A 10,268-nucleotide genomic window follows, 5' to 3' on the forward strand; every position below is an offset into this window, starting at 1 on the left:
CAAGGCAGTTCCTCTTAATTCATAGATCTTTGAACTCAAAATACAATTAGTCTTTCCCCACATTTTCAATATGTAATGGAGAATAAAGAAAGCATAACTACTATAAATGCTCCCATTCAAAAAAGGGAGAAAGAAAGATACAAAGCAATTATTGCTGCTTAGAAATTCTGAAAACCTGTCAGATATACTATATCACTAAACTCCTGGGACAGTAAATAATCTTAATCTCGGTGGGTTAGACCCTCTGGAACTGTAGTCTTAGTTCTGTTTTCTCTACTTCTGAATGGATAAGGTTTCACAGTCCATTGTTCTCCAGGGATAGGTTTTTCTATGCTTCTATTGGCATTTTGTTCTGATCTCTGGGCTCTAACCTTTGTTATTTCCATTCTATTGCATACTAAAAAGACCCAGGTAAACATCTGAATACTTCTCTCAACCTACTTCTTTCCTGTAAAAAGTTGGAGACTCAGAGGCCTTTATGGTATTTGAACAATTTCATTTACTCTAGAATGGTGGTGCTTTTGCTGGTACAGCTCCCTTAAGCCTACTTTCAGACCTTTCTAGATTAATTATTTTTGAGTCATAGATACTTTTTGTACGTTACAACAGCAAAGTCACATTGAAAAGGATCCAGGGTGGGGAATGATTGCAGCCATTATTGCAAACAATCAACCACATGATTCATGTTAGCCTCAAAAGGGAAGTGTTTGTTGATCTTCATCCCTTTTCTCTTAGGATATTACTTTGATTCTCTGCCAAATTATCCACTCTCTGGAAAGAACAGCTTGCACATTCTAAATGAAAGATTTCCTCATTAGACAAAATAAAATAACAATGATGTAGGGACATGAGAATTAAAAGAAATAATTCCATAGAACTGGAGCAGAAAGCAGAGGGTGGGCTTTAAGACAAGACAGTATGAACACAAATGATACAATTGTGCTAACAACATGGCACACTTATAATATTGAATGTTAGCATTATGAATATAGAGAAAGACATCCACCTGATTTTTTCCCCTTATTTTTTGGAAACTTAGTCCAGATAATAGATGAAAGTCATCAAGAAGAAACCCTGAAATTTATGATAATTGTAGGGAGGGAATGATTTCTGAACTTCAAGATCCCACACTGAGAGAGGCATCCAGTTTGGAATGAGATATAGTATAATCATGGGTATATATCTGTATCTCTTTCTATGCAATAAACACATTATTTTAGGTTATTCATTACCTCATAATAGGCCAGTGACTTCATGTATTTGCTATCTTAGTAAAAATAATAATGTTTAATTATTATATACCTGTTAAACTTTTCTGGTTATTCTTTGATTACTTAACATAGCAAAGAAATCATTAGAATATATGGTAGATCATAAACAGGACATGTATTTGTGATTATTAGATAATAATCTAATATCTATAGCACTGAAGCCAAGTAAGAGAATCATAAAGTATTCCACATTTTACACTTTCAGATAAAAAACAAAAACATGTTTTGCTTACCTAAGGGTTTTGCTTAAGTTATTGTTTGTAGTTGACCATTATTAATGAAGGCATTCTTTCATTTCTGAAGCAATTTAAATTTTATGTCCTATTTATATTTCTCACCAGGAAGAAGTTCAGTAAAGAACTTGATATGGTGATGCATATAATTAAAGCAAAAACATATCATATAAAACTAAAATTTAGCAAATAAAATTAATTTAGAAATAAATTGTTTATTATTTTCCAAGGTAAATTAAGATTTTGCACTATATATTCATATTCTTATGGTGTAACACTCTATCTTTGCTTATTTAAACATGATATAGAGTAATTGGTGGCTACTTCTATAAATTTATTAAATTATTATAGCTTCATAACATTGGTAATGTATTCAAGTCAGTGATTACCACCACCTGCCCCCCCAGGCCTTCACCCTATTGTCAGTGTCCATGGGTTATGCATATAAGCATACAAGTTCTTTGATTGATCTCTTCCTATACACCCACCCTCCCCTGCTTTCCCTCTGAGTTTCCACAGTCTGTTCTGGGCTTCTATATCTCTAGATGTATTTTTTAAAAATATTTTTTATTGATTTCAGAGAGAAAGGGAGACGGAGAAAGATACAGAAACATCAATGATGAGAGAGAATCATTGATCAGTTGCCTCCTGCACACCCCACACTGGTGATGAAGCCTGCAACTCGGGCATGTGCCCTGACCAGGAATCCAATCCCAACCTCCTGGTTCATAGGCCTACGCTCAACCACTGGGCCACGCAGGCCCGCCTGGATGTATTTTGTTCATCAGCTTATTTTGTTTATTAGATTCCACATATTAGTGAGATCATGTGAAAGCCCAAACTATTCCATGGAGAGTACATTGAGACTTACACACACACACATACACACACACACACAGACACACACACACACACACACAGACCCAGTTCTCAGTTATTCCATCCCTGCCCTGCCCCAGCTCTAATCACATCTTAATTCAACCACTTGAGAGATGACTCTGAGCCAGAATCACCAACGGTTACTATCTAGAAATCATGTCCCACAAAATTATAAGAAAATTAAATAACTTCTTCAAAAAAATTCAACAAGTGTTGTCCTGGTGTACCTGATGTTGATAAACTGGATGCTACAAGCAATGAGAGTGTTTAAATTTTGAGAATAACTCAGCCTTCTGTGTGGAGCCTCTCAAGTTGCAGATATGGAGATACAATTTTAGTAGTGATTTCACAGCCTAATAATCAAAAATGTTCAGATTCAGAGAGAATAAATTACAAATTTCAAAGTGGCACTTGATTCAAAATGGAACTCATTGATGACAACACTGTAATCAGGGTTCCAGGTTTATCATGGCAGCATGTGGATCAAGATATTGAAAAATTCTTCTAAGGACTCAGATTGCCAAAGGAGTTTCAGCACTGCGTCTGAATGCCCATATCTGAAAAAATGGAGAAGCTCTGCTTAGGTTTGTAAGTGAGAAGCACAGATACCTAGCACTACAGAGGCACACACATTGCATGGAAAGCCAGTACATTGAGGTTTACAAAGCAATAGGCAAAGATTGCGTTAAAATTGCTGGTAGTACCTCCAATGAGGTATCCCAATTTCTCTCCAAGGAAAACCAAGTCCTTGTCCACAGGTGGGGCTGTCTTTCATGGCCACAGCTGATAAGACAGTGGCCTTCTTTGGACAACATTGCTCTAAAACAGGGGGGAGGAAGGCATCCTCCTTGTTACCTAACTAGACAACCAGCCAACAAGAGATATTTTGTCCTCTTATGAGAAGTATGCACAGAACACATTGAGGAAGCATAAGGATTTTGGTAAAAGACATTGAACTGCTCAGGAGCATAGCAACTGGAGTTCAGCAGGTGCTAATCAATTCACCTCAGCCCTTCTCATTTCACTACAACTCTTCCTATTATCCTAGTACTACCTCAGAAAATTTTGCTCCATGTAAATGTTAGAGACTGTATACACCTTTAAGGTCTTCCCTACATGAACATAATTGAGGAGATCCTGGATTTTCGGGAGTTTTTCATAGATACTCAAACTCACAAATTTTACATGGTATTGAATCACCAGGGCTAATCACCAGGTATCTCATTATCATGAGATACCTTTATCCAAATGAAATCTGCAAACAAAGCATTTGTGGCTGCACAGAAGAGTCATAAAAAAAAAATCAGGAAGGAGAGAGATGTTGAAACCTTTCACTGTTCAGCTGGGGAGATGAACTTTGTATTAATGGGGGAACATTTTGTTTACATTCACCAGTTTATGGGAAAGGACACAGATAAACAGCCAGGCAAAGATGTACTTTCTGTGTGGAGCCTCTCAAGTTGAAGATATGGGGATACAATTTTAGCAGTGATTTCACAGCCTAATAATCACAAATGTTCAGATCCAGAGAGAATAAATTACAAATTTCGAAGTGGCACTTGCATCAGAATGGAACTCATTGATAACAACTCTGTAATCAGGGTTCCAGGTTTATCATGACAGCATGTGGATCAAGACATTGAAAAATTCTTCAAAGGACTCAGATTGCCAAAGGAGTTTCAGCACTGCGTCGCTTCATCACATAGGCATGATGGATTATTAACTTCATTTATAGCCTCTCTTCTTTCTTTCAGGAATGAGAGGTGAGTCTGAAAGTCTCAACCTGTTAATCATGTCTTGGTCTTCTTCCGACCAGCCCTATACAACATCCTACCAAGAGTCACCACATTAGAACAAAAGACACTTCAGGAAATCCCAAGGGATTTAGGAGTTCACTGACAGGTGCCCCTATCACTCAGGAATTATAAAGGTCTTATTAGCTCCTTGTCAGCAACTGGGATCTAAGACTAAATTTTAGAACAAAAGATTCTCCTAGCACTCTTATTTACAAGGAGATTTAGGAGCTGTAAAGGAACTGAGAGCAGATACACACACACACACACACACACACACACACACACACACACTCTCTAGAATCCTGGTGCATGAAATTCGTGCATGGGTGGGGGTCCCTAGGCCAGGACTGCTATCAGGGCTGATCAGGTTCCCTGCCTCCTGTCTCCCCTCCTTCCACAGAACACATGAGGAAGCATAAGGATTTTGGTAAAAGACATTGAACTGCTCAGGAGCATAGCAACTGAAGTTCAGCAGGTGCTAATCAATTCACCTCAGCCCTTCTCATTTCACTACAATCCTTCCTATTGTCCAAGTACTACCTCAGAAATTTTTGCCCCATGTAAACGTTAGAGACTGTATATACCTTTAAGGTCTTCCCTACATGAAGATAATTGAGGAGATCCTGGATTTTCTGGGGGAGTTTTTCATAGATATTCAAACTCACAAATTTTATAAGGCATTGAATTACCAGGGCTAATCACCAGATATCTCATCATCAGGAAATACCTTTATCCAGATGAAATCTGCAAACAAAGCATTTGTGGCTGCATAGAAGAGTCATAAAAAAAAATCAGGAAGGAGAGAGATGTTGAAACCTTTCACTGTTCAGCTGGGGAGATGAACTTTGTATTAATGGGGGAACATTTTGTTTACATTCACCAGTTTATGGGAAAGGACACAGATAAACAGCCAGGCAAAGATGTACATAGGTTCCTGAGTGCAGGAGCTTTTTCTTGAGTTGGGGTGTGCCATCACCAAATCACAAGGTCTTTGAACCACATACTATGGGTATTTTTATAGAGACTTCATCACATAGGCATGATGGATGATTAACTTAATTTATAGCCTCTCTCCTTTCAGGAATGAGAGGTGAATCTGAAAGTCTCAACCTGCTAATCATGTCTTGGTCTTCTCCTGACCAGCCCTATACAACATCCTACCAAGAGTCACCACATTAGAACAAAAGACACTTAAGGAAATCCCAAGGGATTTAGGAGTTCACTGACAGGTGCCCCTATCACTCAGGTATTATAAAGGTCTTATTAGCTCCTTGTCAGCAACTGGGATCTAAGACTAAATTTTAGAACAAAAGATTCTCCTAGCACTCTTATTTACAAGGAGATTTAGGAGCTGTAAAGGAACTGAGAGCAGATACACACACACACACACACACACACACACACACACACACACTCTCTAGAATCCTGGTGCATGAAATTCGTGCATGGGTGGGGGTCCCTAGGCCAGGACTGCTATCAGGGCTGATCAGGTTCCCTGCCTCCTGTCTCCCCTCCTTCCCCCCTCCTCCTCCCCTCGCCACCTGCATCCGCTGCCACCCACCCCTGATTCCCCATCCCAGCCCAGGGCCTGGCCCCAATTAGGCGATATGGACCTGCAAGCTGTGGGGAAGGACTGGGAGGTTGGCCAGCAGGCCCTGATCAGGTGATCGGGGCCTGGCGGCTGGGGGGAGGGACCAACTGCCACTGTGGCAGACAAGTGGCAGGCCGATTGGAGCCTGCCGGCTAGGGGGAGGAACCAGAAGGTTGGCCGGCAGGCCCCATCAGTGATTGGGGCCTGCGGGCTGGGGGCAGCTCCTGCGCATCATAACCACCAGTCGTTCTGGTTCTTTTGGTCATTCTGTCATAATGGTTGCTTAGGCTTTTATATATATAGACTAGAGGCCTGGTGCATGAAATTTGTGCATGGTGGGGGGGGCCCTCAGCTCGGCCTGCGCCCTCAGGGGATGTCCGACTGCCAGTTTAAACTGGCAGAAAGACTAAATTTTAAAACAAAAGATTCTCCTAGTATAATTATTTACAAGGAGATTTAGGAGCTGAGTCAGGAACCATGAGCAGATACACACACACACACACACACACACACACACACTTCATCACATAGGCATGATGGATGATTAACTTAATTTATAGCCTCTCTCCTTTCAGGAATGAGAGGTGAATCTGAAAGTCTCAACCTGCTAATCATGTCTTGGTCTTCTCCTGACCAGCCCTATACAACATCCTACCAAGAGTCACCACATTAGAACAAAAGACACTTAAGGAAATCCCAAGGGATTTAGGAGTTCACTGACAGGTGCCCCTATCACTCAGGAATTATAAAGGTCTTATTAGCTCCTTGTCAGCAACTGCACACAAACAACTAGAGGCCTTGTGCATGAAATTCATGCATGGGTGGGGGTCCCTAGGCCAGGACTGCTATCAGGGCCGATCAGGTTCCCTGCCTCCCCCGCTTCCTCCCCTCCCCCCCTCCCTTTGTCACCTGCATCCGCTGCCACCCACCCCTGGTTCCCCATCGCAGCCCAGGGCCCGGCCCTGATCAGGCGATATGGACCTGCCAGCTGGGGGGAGGGACCGGGAGGTTGGCCAGCAGGCTCTGATCAGGTGATCAGGGCCTGGCGGCTGGGGGGAGGGACCAACTGCCACAGTGGCAGACAAGTGTCAGGCCTATTGGGGCCTGCTGGCTTTGCGGAGGAACCAGGAGATTGGCCAGCAGGCCCTATCAGTGATCGGGGCCTGCAGGCTAGGGCAGCTCCTCCACGTCGTAACCACCAGTCGTTCTGGTTGTTTCGGTCATTCTGTCATAATGGTTGCTTAGGCTTTTATATAATAATCCTTCTGAGGCGGTAGTATTATTTTCCCATCTTATGGGTAGAAAAACTGAAGCAGAAAAAAAGTAATTGGCTTTGTCACATGGTTATAAGTGTCAGAATCAGGGCTGACCACAAAATGTGCAAGCCAGAGTCCATGCATGTAATCACTGCATCACCCTGTTTTCTCAGTGTTAGAGTAGCCTTGCCAGATTTTAATTTTTAAATCTAAGAGACTATTCCCAATATATAGGGTAGGATCCCTAGGCCTGGCAGGCGATCAGGGCCAATCTGTGTGGCGACTGGGGTTCTCACAATCCGGGATGCTGCATGCACCAGTGACCATACTTTTCATACAGGTGAAAGGCATCTTGCTGTTGTATGGGCAGCTACATTTTTTTGCCCTGAATATAAAAAGTAGTACTTAACATAATCCTTCTGAGGCAGTAGTATTATTTCCCCATCTTATGGGTAGAAAAACTGAAGCAGAAAGAAGTTAAGTAATTGGCTTTGTCACACGGTTATAAGTGTCAGAATCAGGGCTGACCACAAAATGTGCAAGCCAGAGTCCATGCATGTAATCGCTGCATCACCCTGTTTTTTCAGTGTTAGAGTAGCCTTGCCAGATTTTAATTTTTAAATCTAAGAGACTATTCCCAATATATAGGGTAGGATCTCTAGGCCTGGCAGGCGATCAGGGCCGATCTGTGTGGCAACTGGGGTGGGGCGATTGGGGGGGCCCCTGCTGGCACCCACCTTGGCTGGCAGCCTGGTGCTGCCTGCTGGCAAACCCCACCCTCCAATCGCCACTGCTGGTCGCCTCCCTCTCAGGGGGCAAACACGTCTGCCCCCTGGTGGTCAGGGCATGTCATAGCAACTGTTGCTGCCCATTGGCAAACCCCACCCCCCAATCACCACTGCTGGTCGCCTCCCTCTCGGGGGGCAGACGTGTTTGCCCCCTAGTGGTCAGGGCATGTCATAGCGACTGGACGTTCCGCCAGTCATTCCACCATTCGGTTGATTTGCATATTAGGGACGTTCTGCCAGTTGCTCCACCATTTGGTTGATTTGCATATTAGGGTTTTATTATATAGGATATATCTTATTATTTCACACCAGGGCAGGGTAATCTGAATCCATTTCAGTACTCCATACACCTCACCTTCACTCCCTCCCCTACCACATAATTTATCCAATCAAACCAAAACCCTAGGCTGTTGAGGTTTCCTTAGATGAAGCTACAGCTTTAGTGCCAAGAGGCAGTGCCAGATGTCTGTATTGGTTTTCAATTGCTGCCTAACAAATTACCATCAATTTAGTTCTTAATAATCTGAATCCATTTCAGTACTCCCTACACCTCACCTTCACTCCCTCCCCTACCACATAATTTATCCAATCAAACGGAAATCCTAGGCTGTTGAGGTTTCCTTAGATGAAGCTACAGCTTTAGTGCCAAGAGGCAGTGCCAGATGTCTGTATTGGTTTTCAATTGCTGCCTAACAAATTACCATCAATTTAGTTCTTAAAGAGCACGCATTTATTAGTTAGTTCACGGTGCTGTGGGTCAGAAGCCAGACAGGCTTGACTGTGTTTTCTGTGAAGGGTCTCATGAGGTCATAATCAAATTGTCAGCCAGGCTGGACTCTCTAATCTGGAGATTCTGGAAAAGAATACTTCCAGGCTTATTCAGGTTGTTGGCAGAATTCAGTTGTGTGTGGTTGTATGACTGAGGTCCTCGTTTTCCTGCTGGCTACCAGGGAGGATCACTCTCAGTTCCCAAAGACCACTCTCTGGTTCTTTCATGTGGCCTCCTCTGTCTTCAAGCCAGAAATAGCATGTGGACATCCACACATGTCCTTCCATGGGCACCAGCATCACAGCATTGCATCCAAAGTCGGGAGAGGTGAAACTTGATCACAGCCTTTTTCCAAAATGCCAAAGCCACCAAGACCACCAAGCTCTCTCGGGAAGCCCTCAGAGCCCACCTACTGCAGTACCCTGGAAAAGGGTGCAATTTACCAGCTCAAGCAGCATTTGACCCACCCAGATGAGGACAAATTCAGTATTAACAAGTACAATACCATGGTTGATTTTAAAATTACTGGCTACACAAAGACCAGTTTACTTCTCATAACAAGAAAAACTTAGATTTCTGCCTTACTCTTAAAAAAACAAAACACTTAATAAAATGTGTAAAAATTTAAGTAAACTATTTATTGCGTGCACTTCCTTTTTCCCTCCTGCTGGGGAACAGATTAAAAGCCAATTTTACCAGGTCTTAAGGCCCTCCACACATTTTGGCACCCCTTCTCCCTAGTTACAGCTCAGTAACTTTAAACCTGAGGCCATCCTTTATCACTCTAGCCAGAAAGAGTCAGAGCGTAGGCCAGATAACTCAGACTGAATATTCTTCTACCTCTAGAGAAATCTAAGGACCTCTTACTTTTCTATGAGCTTGGTTTACTTAAACACATATGAATCTTTGTCTTTTTCAATAGCATGTTTGGTAGTAAGGAAAAAAATCTATTCAAGTTAGCTTGAAAAAATGATTTTAACAACGAATCAAACAGATGAACTTATGGGCACCCCCATATAAGAAATGAAGTGTAATATGAGAAATAACCATGTCTCAGAGTGCCTGGAACTGGTGGTTTGTCACTCACATTTGACTTGGTTTTAGGTTTCTACACTTCTCTGTGGAGACTTTTTTTTTTAAATCTTAGTATCTGCTGCCCATAATTGTGATTTGCACATGACCCTGGCTTCTCAAAATCCCTATTCTGTAACAATTTTTCTGTAACTCTTAACCTCCTGTGTCCAACAATGTCTCCCTTTCTCAGACTCAGAATATTGTTTTTGATTAAAAGTCAAGGGGATTTAGTTGATAGTTGATTACTGCTGTTTCAGTTAACTAAGGCTCATTACTAGTCTAGGGATAAAAAGGTTCCTTTATTCCTAAGAAAGAAAACACGAGTTATATCTTTATTAATTCCCTTCAGTTTGGAGACTATTAAGACCTTCCTACTAGCACCCAAGGGAATGTAAGTAGTTAGTAGTAATTTTATGAAATAAAATTGTATCAGTATTTGTTAAAAATTGTCATTGCATTGACAAGTTTCATACCAGTTGATTAATTTTTTGGAGTATAGTGGTAGAATCCTTCTAAGACTTAATCTGGGGTCAGTAGTTAAGGGTTCCATATTAGTGATGCAGCCTATCGGTGTGATAGTATGATAAATAGATTTAAATGCCACATTTGCC

General features: G+C 41.9%; 1 pseudogene; it reads left to right on the top strand.

Moving 5' to 3' along the window:
• LOC102261056 overlaps positions 1-5,137 on the top strand; it is a 28,950-nt pseudogene extending 23,813 nt beyond the window's left edge.
• Positions 5,138-10,268: the final 5,131 nt, after the last annotated feature.

The sequence above is a fragment of the Myotis brandtii genome, unplaced genomic scaffold, assembly GCF_000412655.1.
Source record: "Myotis brandtii unplaced genomic scaffold, ASM41265v1 scaffold750, whole genome shotgun sequence".
Taxonomy (NCBI): domain Eukaryota; kingdom Metazoa; phylum Chordata; class Mammalia; order Chiroptera; family Vespertilionidae; genus Myotis; species Myotis brandtii.